Raw genomic sequence first — 14,476 nt, 5'->3', positions numbered from 1 at the left:
TTCATTGAGTCCAGAAGGGCTCACCATTTTTAATCGGTAGGTCCATTCGGACTCTTTTTGCAAAATTCTCTTATTGAGGTTGCCTCCTCTAGGGGATGGACGAATGACCTCAACAATACAGAACTTAAGACATTTTGGATTACCGTCATGGAGATCATGCACATGTCGCGAGATAGTAGTGTCCCTTTTGTGCTTTATGTCCCCAAGGTGGTCTCCAATTCTTCTTCTGAACTCCCGTTTTGTCTTACCGACGTATTGAAGTTCACATGAACAGGTGCAGAGGTATACCACCCCGGTCGTTTTGCAGTTAGCAAAATCCCGGATTTTGTATGTTTTGTTAGTGGTATGACTAGTAAAATTTTTGGTTTGATGTATGTATGGACAGGCTATACATGATCCGCATCTGAATGTTCCCAGGGGTTTTCTATCTAGCCAGGTGCCAGTTTTTTTAGGAGCTGTGTAATGGCTGTGAACAAAACGATCACCTAAAGATCTACCTCTCCTGTATGTAATAGCAGGTTTAGATGGAAGTATATCATGAATGTCTGGGTCCAGCAGCAGCATATCCCAGTATTTTTGGAAAATATTTCTAACCTCTCTACTACAGGTATCATATGTCCCAATGATACGAAAAATGGGATCTGTATCTGTTTTTTTGGGTTTAGTTGCCCCCTGCAACTACTATACCCTCCTTGAAGGATTCTATGGTAGGGAAAATATCAGAGAACCAACAGGATTGATTAGAGTTAGGGGCATATAAGTTGATAAAAGTGTAAGTCTGCGGCCCTATAGTACCTTTAAGTAAGATAAACCTTCCATCTGGGTCTAATATTTGACTGACAAATTTAAAGGGGATTTTCCTTTGTAACCCTATACTGACCCCACTAGAAGCTGAAGAGCTACCCCCACAGTGATACCAGTTGGAATAATGAGAGAACCGCATGTCAGGGTAGTGGTTAAAGCGGTAATGTGTCTCTTGTAGGAATATCACCCCAGCCCCGGCTTTTCTTAAAATGGCAAAGATTTGGCTCCGTTTTGATGGGGAGTGAAAACCTTTGACATGGTAAGAAGCTACCAATAGGTCACCCATTGCGTATGGTGTGTGTGGGATTACCTTATAGCTGGCGTGACATTCCCCAAGAGAGCGTAGCAGGTTTGTGAGGGTCCACTGTCCTGTGTATCATAGGAGTTGTGGAAGGGAGGAGTTTACTCCATGTCGATGGGAGAGACAAATACCTTGGATTAGGAATAGGGAGAGGGAACAGAACACAACAGGTTAAACCAACAATACATGAAAAAACAGACATACTGAGATATGTCATACTCAGAGGGGGGTTGAGTGGTCTGTAGACCGGTTGGGAGACCGTATAACGTCCAGGAAAAGGCAGTATTTAGGCAAGAAAGGGGAGAAAACCTTTTAGAGAATAGACCACATAAAATCATTGTGATGATGAGGTCATGACTTTAGGTAAGACAAAAGTTGTAATTTCTAGGTACCATCATAACCTGAGACGATCAGTCGAAGGTCAAATAAGTCCATCTAATGTTCTTGAGAAAGGCTTCTTGGGGTAAGGTGTTGGCCTCTTTTCTTGGAACGGGAGGACTTCGGTGTACGTAGCACTTCAAAAGGGACCACCTTGGGGATATCAGGCAGGATGCTTAGATCTTGGAAGAGTTCCCAATTTTCGGCATTGGAGGCACATTCAATAACTCATACACTGCCTTGAGATCTGTAAATGATGAGATGTTAACCCTCCTGCCCGCATATGAAAAGGTTAGGCCAAATGGATAGGACCAACGATATAGAACTTTGTTGGACCGGAGCCAATCTGTCAGTGGCTTGAGGGACCTGCGTTTCTTCAGGAATGAAGGGGGCTAAGTCCTGGTAAATATCGACCTTGGAATCTTCATATACCAAGTCAGGGTGGCTATGTGCAGTTTCCTTAATGGCAGCTTTCACTTCAAAATTGAGGATCCTGCATATGATGTCTCTGGGCGGTTCGGTTGGCTTTGGCTTGGGTCTCACAGGGCTCCAGATGGCGACCAAAACGGTCGCCAATGCGCCTTAAAATTTGCAGATGGCGACAAGACTTTTTAGTCTTGTCGCCATTTGCGACTGTACCGCCGCGATCCTGCGCAGCCTATGTTCTCTTCAAACCAAAGCTAGACTCAGAACAGCATAGTTTAAACAAGTACAAAAACTTTTATTGGACTTACATTAGTTAAAACATACATATCCATATATATAAATAAGCAGCACAAAGCCACACAGGATAACATTTGCAGGTCTGTTGTAAGAAAAATAACAATGAATAATCCCAGACTGTGCAGAGTGTACTCATATACAGCCAGCAGTCAATACAATATAAAGTGCATAGTGCTAATTGTAAACAATGACCAAGGGAAAATACATAGATGAATACAGACCAAGTCCTCCCGGATCCCTACACGTGTTTCACGTTTTGCTTCCTCAGGGGATATTGATGGTGTGTGTTGCCTGTTCCTATATAGTCTGCCAATTGAGTAGAATGAAGATCACCTGAACCTCAGGTGAAAACCAAAAACCGGAAGTGAGGTGCGTTCCACGCTGGAACGCACCACCACTTCCGGTTCGGTCAGTGTCCGGACACCCAGTGTCATTATAGATAATCAGTGGACCCAAAGTATGACTCGTCCCAGCATCTACATAAGAAGATCTATCTCTCCAGGTGCTCGGTATTCGAAATGTGAGAGGAGGCAGCAGGCAAGAATGCGGGGAAGGCCGCTCCACTTACAGGAACCGGATGTCTAGCATGCGGTCCACAGTGGAACGCATCGGCCGCATCATGCCGGCATAGCCACCTCCCACATCTCCGCCCAGAATGATGTCACCTCACATGGATATCTCCGGCTTGCAATGCGTTTCACCCTGGAACGCAAATAAGATCTCCCCTTCCTGGGTCGCTCGGGGATCAGTTCAATAGCCGGTTCGTTTAGTCCGGGGACCCAAATGAAGTACATGGGGGTATATCTATGTATATGAACATTCGGCTCGAAGTAAATATATATACCTTAGAGGACATCCCAAGATATGACAACAGGGAAATATAAAGTACATTTCATTATGTCATTAAACAATCAATATACAAATATTGTGCATCAACAATTCATAAATACATGTCACAACAAACGGGGGAAATCCAATATTGACTGGTAAAATAATAAATGATCAAAAAAGTGAAAAAGGTAAGTAAAAACGTGATACGTGCAAACAAAATGAAGAAGTGATAAAGTGATCAGTGAAATAAAGTGAAAAAAGTGAAGGTGAAAGAAAAAGAGTTTATTATTATGAACATACATATATAATTAGAATACTTCCAATTCACAATATGTATCACAAGTGTAAGCACCCCTATTAAAATGAGATCAATTAATGGCTCCTCATTAGATGCCACAGAATCATTATCCACTCTGTTTGTTTTCTGTGATTATCGGAGCCCTTCCTGTGTTCCATATGTGTAGTACTCATATTAGTGCTTCTTATTAACCACCTCCCGCGAGACGCGAGATTTCGTCACAGCCGGCCCGCGCATGCGCATCGCGGGCCGGCATTTCGTCGAACAGTATTTCGTCAGCAACCTGCCGGCCAATGATCGCGGCTGGCAGGTTGCTGATTTTAAAAAAAAAACAATCAGAGGCCATATATCAGATCATATTTGTCCTCTGCTGGATCCAACCGACGAAAAGAACCAGCAGAGGAGCAGGCTACACAGTGAGTAAACCAAACACCTCATACTAGCCCCAGATCACCCCCCTAAACCCCTATTAACCCTTTGATCACCCCTTTGATAGCCCCTGTCAATCACTAGTGAAAGGAAAAAAGTGATCAGTGCAAATTGTCACTTTTTTTTTTCCACTGGTATTGACCGTTAGGTTTTAGGTATAAATTAGGCCCCTTGGTTAGGTAGTTTAGGGATCAGTTAGCGCCCAGCCCACCGCACCGCAGTCCGTTATTCGCTGATTAGCATATCGCTAATCAGCATTTGTACTTTTATAGTATCTGGAAGTGATCAAAACTGATCATGGTCAGATCTACAATTGTATTAGTGTCACTTTAGTTCTCCCTCCACCCAAAACGCAGTGTTTGCCCGATCAGGCCTGATCAGTCGCCCACACGTGCGTTCGCCCACACCCGCCCCACCGCAGTGAGAAAAAATGTTTTTTTTTGATCGCTGCACATTCACTTTACACGCACTGCGGCGATAAAAAAAATCAGTTTTGATATTTTTTATCAACCGCAGCGGCCTCCGGTACTTTGCTAGCCTCCCATTTGTAAGACAGGCTTGCTTTTTTTTTCTTAGGTAGTCTCAGGGAATACCCCTAAATTTAGTTGCCCACATGTCAAACAGGGGGTATTCTTCTGAAGAGGCCTACAGGCTTCTGACCCAGTCGGATGAGGAATGGGAACCCTCATCTGATGAATCTAGTGGGTCAGAATACGAACCTGTAGAAAGCAGTGGCTCTCTGACCCAAAGTTCGGACGAGGAGGCTGAGGTCCCTGATAGCACCAGGCGTACCCGGCCCCGTGTCGCTAGACCGCAGGTTGCGCAGGATCCACTTCAAGAGCAGCAGAGTGGGGCTGGTGCTGTCGAATTACGTGGTGAGGCATACACCAGCAGCCCAGCCCTTCCTGGACCTAGTACCAGCACTGCCGTAGAACATGGTGAAGTAGCGAGCACCAGAAGGGCAGTTGAAGCTGGTACGGTGGCACGTGCAGTAGTGACCCCGTCGCAGCAACCGCAAAGACGTTCCCGTAGAGCCCCTAGAATCCCTGAGGTGCTGGCAAACCCTGATTGGCAGTCTCCAACTTCAGCCGCACCTGTAGTTCCCCCTTTCACCGCCCAGTCTGGAGTTCGGGTTGAGACAGCTCAGATCGGTTCGGCCCTGGGATTTTTTGAGCTGTTCTTGACTGCGGAGCTCTTAGACTTAGTTGTTGCAGAGACAAACCGGTATGCCACACAATTTATAACCGCTAAGGCTACTTTCACACTAGCGTTCTGCTGTCCGCTCATGAGCTCCGTTTGAAGGAGCTCACGAGCGGAGCAGAACGCTTCTGTCCAGCCCTGATGCAGTCTGAATGGATGCGGATCCGCTCAGACTGCATCAGTCTGGCGGCGTTCAGCCTCCGCTCCGCTCTCCTCCGCATGGGAGGGGTGGACGTCAATGACCAGATTTTGTCTCCGTATTTATTTTCCCGCAGAACCAGACGCTGGTATAAGAAGGTGTCTGTATATTTAATTCAATTGGCTCTGTATAATAGTTTTGTTCTCTACAGTAAGGCTGGGAGAACTGGATCCTTCCTCAAATTTCAGGAAGAGATCATCGAGAACCTCCTGTACCCAGGAGGTTCCGTGGCCCCATCCACCAGTGTAGTTAGCCGTCTACACGAGCAACATTTCCCCAATGTCGTTGCTGGTACCTCAACCCAAAAAAAAAAAAAAAAAAACACCAGTAAGCAAACAGGTTCATGTTTAGTTCAAAAAGTTAAAGTTTACATGTTCTGTTCCAAAGTTAATAAAATTATTGCGTTGCGGCCTGGTTTTTTTTTTTTCTTTTTTTCTTTTTTTTACCTTCCAGGTGGACCAACCGATCGACTAGCTGCAGCACTGATGTGCATTCTGACAGAAGCATTGCGCTGCTGTCAGATTACACGCAAGTCGGTGTATGCGGTGCTGCAAGACGAGATTTTCTCCTCTGCAGTAACAGATACGTTTGCCAAGGCATACAAGCTGAGGATGAGGCGGCGTTCCTATGCTTTGGCAAACACTTTGTATGTAAAAAATAAAATAAAAATCCCGGCAATGATTTATTCATCCACATCGATTGATGTGAATGGAGAAATCTGGTTTGCCAGGGCATACGAGCTAAGTGGGTATGGATATTGGGCGGAGCTCCTATGTCCTGGCAGACGCCTTTCCCCTCCTTTTTTTTTGGGGGGGGGGCAGAGATTTTTTCATCCACATTGATCGATGCGAATGAAGAAATCTGTGCCGTTCATTTTTTTCTTTCAGCCCAGAGGCTGAACGGAAAAAAAAATCTCATTACCTGTATGCTCAATATAAGGAGAATAGCAGAAACTCCTAATGCTGGCCATACATGTAATGATTGCGGAGACCCTCAAATGCCAGGGCAGTACAAACACCCCACAACTGACCCCATTTTGGAAATAAGACACCCCAAGGTATTTGCTGAGGGGCATATTGAGTCCATGAAAGATTTAAATTTTTGTCCTAAGTTAGCAGAAAGTGAGACTTTGTGAGAAAAAAAAAAAATCTATTTCCGCTAACTTATGCCAAAAAAATACATTTCTATGAACTCGCCATGCCCCTCATTGAATACCTTGGGGTGTCTTATTTCCAAAGTGGGGTCACATGTGGGGTATTTATACTGCCCTGGCTTTTTAGGGGCCCTAAAGCGTGAGAAGAAGTCTGGGATCCAAATGTCTAAAACTGTCCTCCTAAAAGGAATTTGGGCACTTTTGCAGCCTAGATGCACAAAAGTGTCACACATCTGGTATCGCTGTACTCAGGAGAAGCTGGGGAATTTGTTTTGGGGTGTCATTTTACATATACCCATGCTGGGTGAGATAAATATCTTGGTCAAATGCCAACTTTGTATAAAAAAAATGGAAAAGATGTATTTTGCCAAGATATTTCTCTCACCCAGCATGGTTATATGTGAAATGACACCCCAAAACACATTTCCCAACTTCTCCTGAGTACGGCGATACCAGATATGTGACACTTTTTTGCAGCCATGGTGGGCAAAGGGGCACATATTCCAAAGTGCACCTTTCGGATTTCACTGGTCATTTTTTACACATTTTGATTGCAAAGTACTTCTCACACATTTGGGCCCCTAAATTGCCAGGAAGACACCTCAAGGTATTCCGTGAGGGGCATGGCAAGTTCCTAGAATTTTTTTTTTTTTTTGTCGCAAGTTAGTGGAATATGAGACTTTGTAAAAAAAAAAAAAAATATCATTTTCCGCTAACTTGTGACAAAAAATAAAAAATTCTAGGAACTCGCCATGCCCCTCACGGAATACCTTGGGGTGTCTTCTTTCCAAAATGGGGTCACTTGTGGCGTAGTTATACTGCCCTGGCAATTTAGGGGCCCAAATGTGTGAGAAGTACTTTGCAATCAAAATGTGTAAAAAATGGCCTGCAAAATCCGAAAGGTGCACTTTGGAATATGTGCCCCTTTGCCCACCTTGGCTGCAAAAAAGTGTCACACATCTGGTATCGCCGTACTCAGGAGAAGTTGGGGAATGTGTTTTGGGGTGTCATTTTACATATACCCATGCTGGGTGAGAAAAATATCTTGGTCAAATGCCAACTTTGTATAAAAAAATTGGAAAAGTTGTCTTTTGGCAAGATATTTCTCTCACCCAGCATGGTTATATGTAAAATTACACCCCAAAACACATTCCCCAACTTCTCCTGAGTATGGCGATACCAGACATGTGACACTTTTTTGCAGCCTAGGTGGGCAAAGGGACCTACATTCCAAAGTGCACCTTTCGGATTTCACCGGTCATTTTTTACAGATTTTGATTGCAAAGTACTTCTCACACATATGGGCCCCTAAATTGCCAGGGCAGTATAACTACGCCACAAGTGACCCCATTTTGGAAAGAAGACACCCCAAGGTATTCCATGAGGGGCATGGCGAGTTCCTAGAATTTTTAATTTTTTGTCGCAAGTTAGTTGAATATGAGACTTTGTAAGGAAAAAAAAAATAAAAAAAAAATCATCATTTTCCGCTAACTTGTGACAAAAAATAAAAAGTTCTATGAACTCACTATGCCCATCAGCGAATACCTTAGGGTGTCTACTTTCCGAAATGGGGTCATTTGTGGGGTTTTTATACTGTTTGGGCATTGTAGAACCTCAGGAATCATGACAGGTGCTCAGAAAGTCAGAGCTGCTTCAAAAAGCGGAAATTCACATTTTTGTACCATAGTGTGTAAACGCTATAACTTTTACCCAAACCATTTTTTATTTTTTTTTGCCCAAACATTTTTTTTTTTTATCAAAGACATGTAGAACAATAAATTTGGCGAAAAATGTATATATGGATGTCGGTTTTTTTGCAAAATTTTATAGCTGAAATTGAAAAATGTCATTTTTTTGCAAAATTTTGTAAAATTCATTTGGGTGGTAAGTTGCATGACCGAGCGATAAACTGTGAAAGTAGTGTAGTGCAGAAGTGTAAAAAGTGGCCTGGTCATGAAGGGGGTTTCAGCTAGCGGGGCCGAAGTGGTTAAACCGTTCTTCAATAGGCCAGGTTGTCCAAACCTCCACAGATATTCATATCCACCATACATGCATATATCATAACGGGCAGCCTCACGAAATAACAAACAAATAATATTATCCTATCAAAGCAGAAAAGAACAATATTAAAAAACATAAAACCATATATTAAAAAGGTCAGAGGGATACACACCACTTAGACCTACAGAGGATTTCACAGAAGAGATTACTGATATACATTGTTAACCTAGCCTAAAAATGGCGAAAAACTTAGGGCCTCATTTAGACCAAATGGTATGACAGTATTCAACTCAAAAATCCATTTGACCTCCTTTTAGGCAAGGACTTTCTTCCAGTTACCCCCCTCCCACCTATCAAAACCCGTCAATGCCTCTTACCTTTAAAAGGGAGGCGTCGCAGTTGTGATGGGTCTTGAAGTGTCGGGGAACCGTTTTCAAGCTCTGAACGTCATCTTCCTCCTTTGCTCCCAGAATTCCAAGCACGTATTCTCGTGTCCTTCGTCTCAGCTGTCTCAACGTCATTCCTACGTAGGACAGATTACAGGGACAGGTGGCAACATAGATGACCCCCAGTGTTATACATGAGATCGTGTGTGTGATCTCGTAGTTTTTACGTCCGGTGGAATCTGTGAAATAATTTGTACACAGAATATTGGGACATGCCACACATTTTCCACACGGACGACATCCCCATTTGGGGCCCTTAGAGCCAAAGAGATTCCCTGTGATCTTACCATCGTAATGACTGTGGACTAAAATGTCCTTTAAATTATTTTCTCGTCTGAAGGTTAAGGAGGGATGATGTGGTACATAACTCTGTAAGGTGTGGTCCAGTCTTAATATATTCCAATGTTTCCGTAAAACGGAAATAAGTTCTTCATGTCCAGAGTTATATGATGTAATAAACCTAACCACTTTACTTCCCTTTTCCTGTTTTGCCCGATCCTCCAATAATTTCCATCTTTTGCTATACGTAGCTCGCAGGTACGCCTTCCTCACCGAGCGATCACTGTATCCACGATCTTTAAATCGTTTGGCTAGATCCGTTGATCGTTTTTCAAAATCCTCATCCCTAGAACAGATTCTTTTCAGCCTCAAGAACTGTCCCACCGGTATACCATCAAGTAATTTGTTTGGGTGGTAGGAGTCAGCACGGAGGAGACTGTTCACAGCGGTCAGCTTCCGGAACAGATCTGTATCAATAAAACCATCATTATCAACACTCAGGGCCACATCCAGGAAATCCATTTTCGTTCTCCCCATCTTATAAGTAAGATGGATGTTTACATCATTTGTATTCAGGAGTATCATGAACTCCTGTAGATCATCCATATTGCCCTGCCAGATCATAAGGACGTCATCAATACATCGGCTCCACATGTGAACCTTCTCAATATGCTTCACCGGATCCGTCAAGAAGATATTTCTCTCCCACAGCCACAGGAAAAGATTCGCATAGGAGGGCACACAAGACGCCCCCATCGCGGTTCCCTGGAGCTGTAGGTAGAAACACCCCTTGAACATGAAAAAATTGTGACGCAGTGTGAAATCCAATAATTCCAGAATAAAATCTGCATACTCACTTCGCGTATTGGAGGTCATCAGATAGTGTGTTGCAGCTCGGATCCCATCGTCATGGCGGATAGATGTATATAATGACTCAACGTCACATGTCACTAAAATCATGTCCTCATCCAATTGTAGACATCAACTTTTCGTAATAAATCCCCGGTATCCTTAAGATACGAAGGTAAGCTGTCAACAAACGGTCGCAGGACACGATCAATCAATTTGCTGACAGCCTCACACATGCTGTTATTACCTGAGACTATCGGCCGTCCCTGTGGGACTTTCATATTTTTGTGGATCTTTGGCAACATGTAAAAAGTTGCAATGGTCGGGTCCATGGTGAGTAGAAAATTTTGTTCTTGGCAGGTAATTATTCCTGTGTCTGCTGCTTTCTGTAATATCTTTCCCAAATCACCCTGAAAAGCAGATAGTGGGTTAAATGTCAATTTTCGATAACAGCTAGGATTCCTAAGTTGCCTAAAGGCCTCCCGTTCGTACATATCCGTGGGCCATAACACCACATTGCCTCCTTTGTCTGAGCTTTTAATGACAAGGTTCTCGATTTTATTAAGTTGTTTTAAGGTAAGACGCTGTCGTCTATTGAGATTATCCTCTGGTGTAAATTTCTTTATAGATCTCAATTCATCCGTGACCACCTTGACAAAGATGTCTATGTTTGGGAATAATGACATTGGGGGAAATTTCTTAGATTTGGGTATCAAAGCTGCAGGTAGTCTACTCACCGGTGCCACATCTACTTGTTCATTCTGTAGTTCCTCCAACACGCGAATTGCCTCCAATTCCACCGCTGTGAACATAGTGTCCTCGGTGCCGCCCCTGTGATACAACTTCTTAAAAGTGAGATTTCGTGCAAATAACTGTAAATCCTTCACCGCTGTAAAGAGATTAAATCCTGTTTTAGGGATGAAGTTTAAACTCAGGCCCAACACCTCTGATTGCTCCTTGCTCAGAATATGATCAGATAAATTAATTACCTGCAAGCGCTGATTCTTAGGGTCACCTGTACCCTGGAATTTCCTTGTTATTGGACGCCCTCTTGCTGTTTCATTCCGTCTTCTCCCATAACGCGTGGGGTATGTTCTAGTATTTGAATCGGAATTACTCCCCTCATTTTCAGTTGAAACGTATGAGGACACAGACATGCTCCTACCTCGTGGTTCAGACCTCATCTGCTTCCACTTATAAATCCTATTCTGATCCAAATCCTGTAGGTCTCTCTGGAATTTAGCTGTCTTCCTTTCCTTAATTTGTTTCTCCCATATTTGGAAGGCGTTGTCCAATTCACTTTTAAACAGCACCCGTTCGTTCTCATTTAGTATTTTGCTTATCTGATCCTCCAAAGATTTTAGTTCATTATCCACTTCTACCAGCATTATGTCGTTTGTGGCAATGAGCGTCTTTATAAATGTCAGGGAGCATAAATTGCATGCTTCCTCCCATTTTGTGTTAAGTTGTTCTGTACCAAGGTTATGGGACGGGAATACTTGTACCCTGAAGCCACGTGGAATCAAATTCCTCATAATATACTGCTCCAATGATGTTCTATTCCACCAAATTTTTAGACGTTTATGTGAAAGATTTTTGAACTTCACCTTCAATTCTCGTGAATTCCTCTGTTCGATATCCTGTGAGTGGCTGCTTCCACTATTAAAAATACTTTCTGCCTGGGACTTCCACGAGGCCTCCCGGGGTGAAAAGTCCATTGTAATGGATAGACAAGTCTGTAAAGAGAATAAATTCACTAAACAGATAAAACAATTCCAAATAAACGCAGAGCGAAACAAACGCCCGGTATAGTCGCTGTCCTAAAACAATTACGTACATCAAACCAAAGCTAGACTCAGAACAGCATAGTTTAAACAAGTACAAAAACTTTTATTGGACTTACGTTAGTTAAAACATACATATCCATATATATAAATAAGCAGCACAAAGCCACACAGGATAACATTTGCAGGTCTGTTGTAAGAAAAATAACAATGAATAATCCCAAACTGTGCAGAGTGTACTCATATACAGCCAGCAGTCAATACAATATAAAGTGCATAGTGCTAATTGTAAACAATGACCAAGGGAAAATACATAGATGAATACAGACCAAGTCCTCCCGGATCCCTACACGTGTTTCGCGTTTTGCTTCCTCAGGGGATATTGATGGTGTGTGTTGCCTGTTCCTATATAGTCTGCCAATTGAGTAAAATTAAGATCACCTGAACTTCAGGTGAAAACCAAAAACCGGAAGTGAGGTGCGTTCCACGCTGGAACGCACCACCACTTCCGGTTCGGTCGGTGTCCGGACACCATTTTTAGGCTAGGTTAACAATGTATATCAGTAATCTCTTCTGTGAAATCCTCTGTAGGTCTAAGTGGTGTGTATCCCTCTGACCTTTTTAATATATGGTTTTATGTTTTTTAATATTGTTCTTTTCTGCTTTGATAGGATAATATTATTTGGTCGTTATTTCGTGAGGCTGCCCGTTATGATATATGCATGTATGGTGGATATGAATATCTGTGGAGGTGTGTACAACCTGACCTATTGAAGAACGGTTTAATAAGAAGCACTAATATGAGTACTACACATATGGAACACAGGAAGGGCTCCGATAATCACAGAAAACAAACAGAGTGGATAATGATTCTGTGGCATCTAATGAGGAGCCATTAATTGATCTCATTTTAATAGGGGTGCTTACACTTGTGATACATATTGTGAATTGGAAGTATTCTAATTATACATGTATGTTCATAATAATAAACTCTTTTTCTTTCACCTTCACTTTTTTCACTTTATTTCACTGATCACTTTATCACTTCTTCATTTTGTTTGCACGTATCACGTTTTTACTTACCTTTTTCACTTTTTTGATCATTTATTATTTTACCAGTCAATATTGGATTTCCCCCGTTTGTTGTGACATGTATTTATGAATTGTTGATGCACAATATTTGTATATTGATTGTTTAATGACATAATGAAATGTACTTTATATTTCCCTGTTGTCATATCTTGGGATGTCCTCTAAGGTATATATATTTACGTCGAGCCGAATGTTCATATACATAGATATACCCCCATGTACTTCATTTGGGTCCCCGGACTAAACGAACCGGCTATTGAACTGATCCCCGAGCGACCCAGGAAGGGGAGATCTTATTTGCGTTCGAGGGTGAAACACATTGCAAGCCGGAGGTATCCATGTGAGGTGACATCATTCTGGGCGGAGATGTGGGAGGTGGCTATGCCGGCATGATGCGGCCGATGCGTTCCACTGTGGACCGCATGCTAGACATCCGGTTCCTGTAAGTGGAGCGGCCTTCCCCGCTTTCTTGCCTGCTGCCTCCTCTCACATTTCGAATACCGAGCACCTGGAGAGATAGATCTTCTTATGTAGATGCTGGGACAAGTCATACTTTGGGTCCACTGATTATCTATAATGACACTGGGTGTCCGGACACCGACCGAACCGGAAGTGGTGGTGCGTTCCAGCGTGGAACGCACCTCACTTCCGGTTTTTGGTTTTCACCTGAAGTTCAGGTGATCTTCATTCTACTCAATTGGCAGACTATATAGGAACAGGCAACACACACTATCAATATCCCCTGAGGAAGCAAAACGCGAAACACGTGTAGGGATCCGGGAGGACTTGGTCTGTATTCATCTATGTATTTTCCCTTGGTCATTGTTTACAATTAGCACTATGCACTTTATATTGTATTGACTGCTGGCTGTATATGAGTACACTCTGCACAGTCTGGGATTATTCATTGTTATTTTTCTTACAACAGACCTGCAAATGTTATCCTGTGTGGCTTTGTGCTGCTTATTTATATATATATATATATATGGATATGTATGTTTTAACTAATGTAAGTCCAATAAAAGTTTTTGTACTTGTTTAAACTATGCTGTTCTGAGTCTAGCTTTGGTTTGATGTACGTAATTGTTTTAGGACAGCGACTATACCGGGCGTTTGTTTCGCTCTGCGTTTATTTGGAACTATGTTCTCTTCAGTAGCACAGCACAGTCAGTGGAGAAGGAAGGAGTCCCTCCCTCTCCACTGTGACCCGGCCGCCACTACCACCAATGGGCAGATAGCAGGGAGGAGGAGGGGAGGAGCTGTCACCACTGCGCCACCAATGAATGTAAAACATAAGTATAGGCAGCGGTATCACAGACCCGGCACCCGGCCTCAATAACAGGGCATGCGATCTGCGGTAATTAACCCCTCAAGGTGCTACAGATCGCATGCCCTGTTATTGAGGCCGGGTACCGGGTCTGTTATACCGCTGCCGACAGGAGTTAAAGAGGACCTTTCATGGGTACAAAGAATATTAACTTATTAGTAGTAGGCTACATAGAGCGGTGCCCAGGGATCTAAGTGCACTTACTATTAGTCCTGGGCGCCGCTCAGTTCACCCGCTGTGGCCCCCGGTAATTTCAACATTCAGAGCCAAGAGGAGGAGACACCAGTGTCTGTCCTTCCCCCTGACAGCAACGCTGACCAATCACAGCGCAGAGAGAGGGAGTTGTTTTTTTCTCCCTCTCTCTGCGCTGTGATTGGTCAGC

General features: G+C 43.1%; 1 long non-coding RNA gene across 1 annotated transcript; it reads right to left on the bottom strand.

The window, feature by feature from the left end:
• Positions 1-2,025: 2,025 nt before the first annotated feature.
• On the bottom strand, positions 2,026-13,980 carry LOC122927513. The gene is made up of 3 exons (XR_006387790.1): positions 13,928-13,980; positions 13,018-13,020; positions 2,026-2,150 (listed from the first exon to the last, which is right to left on the bottom strand). It is a non-coding gene; the product is annotated as an uncharacterized LOC122927513 (long non-coding RNA).
• Between the last annotated feature and the right edge of the window lie 496 nt (positions 13,981-14,476).

This window comes from Bufo gargarizans, chromosome 2 (assembly GCF_014858855.1).
Source record: "Bufo gargarizans isolate SCDJY-AF-19 chromosome 2, ASM1485885v1, whole genome shotgun sequence".
In the NCBI taxonomy this organism is placed as follows: domain Eukaryota; kingdom Metazoa; phylum Chordata; class Amphibia; order Anura; family Bufonidae; genus Bufo; species Bufo gargarizans.
The sequence above is the reverse complement of the archived record's forward strand: the minus strand, read 5'-3'. Positions and strand labels throughout refer to the sequence as shown.